Raw genomic sequence first — 1127 nt, forward strand, 5'->3', positions numbered from 1 at the left:
TCTTTCTATACCTTCTCAGTAAATAAAGCTTAAAAAACAGCAACCTGAAAGTTGAACCAGAGAGCTTGTAGGCTCGCTTTCAGCCTCGGATCTCTGATTCTCTGATCTGCAGGTTTGACTCTATGGGATTGAAGATTGGATTTAGGAACTCAGGTGAACAGGGAGGGACATACACATTGAGGCCTGGGGTTAATAGGTCATCTGTACGGTCTTCTCAGATGAAATAACCTACATGTTTTAAACAAAAAATGAAGTTAATGGAAGCCCTTTTCAGGAGTTTTTGGATTTGTTTTTTAAACAGACTATGGCCTGTTTGGAACAATTGTAGCATGGCTCTTCCAAAGGCAGAAGCACAGACCAGGTGCCCTGCTGACCGCCCTTTCCAAGCTGAATATCTGCACACTGATGCAAGGAATGGCTGGTCTGGCCCCGCTGTGCTTCTTTCTGATTCCATTTAAAAATAAGGAATGAACATGGTGAGACAGAGACAGTGGGCTGCTGCCTCCTTATTTGTTTTAGCATTAACCACATGGCCCTGCCAAATCTCATTAAAAAAGTATTTCTGAGTAAATACACAGCCACATTAGAGACCTGGATGGAGGCCTGTTCCCTTTTGCATAGAAAGTGAATTTGGTAATAGAATAAAGAAAGGGATCTATCTGGACATGACAGCATAAATGCTATTTTTAAATAGTCATTAACATGACAGAGAAGAATTCTGGACTGCACACACAGTTACACAAAACCCTACTCATGGGAAATTGCCCTAATCCTTATAGGAAATGATGAGGCATTATTAGTGCAGTTTGCAGAATGCGATCGTCAGGTTAGAAGGAGGATAATGGGTAAAGGAAAGTAGCTGACGACAACGCTGCTGATAAAAATAGCAAACAGACGCAAGCATTCACAGATGCAGCAGGGAGCAGGAGAAGAGGCCTGGCCCCTCCAGTCCCAAACGTGGGCTCTAATCTTATTTCTGGTGTGGGCCACCTGACTTCAAATAAGTTACTTAGACTTCCTAGGTACTTTTTCTTCTGAAAAATAAGGGGATTAGATAGATAGATGGATAGATAGATAGATGATAGATAGATAGATAGATAGATAGATAGATAGATAGATAGATAGAT

This window comes from Petaurus breviceps, unplaced genomic scaffold (genome assembly GCF_028583685.1).
Source record: "Petaurus breviceps papuanus isolate PSGF00001 unplaced genomic scaffold, PetGlider_PUasm1.0 174, whole genome shotgun sequence".
In the NCBI taxonomy this organism is placed as follows: Eukaryota; Metazoa; Chordata; class Mammalia; order Diprotodontia; family Petauridae; genus Petaurus; species Petaurus breviceps.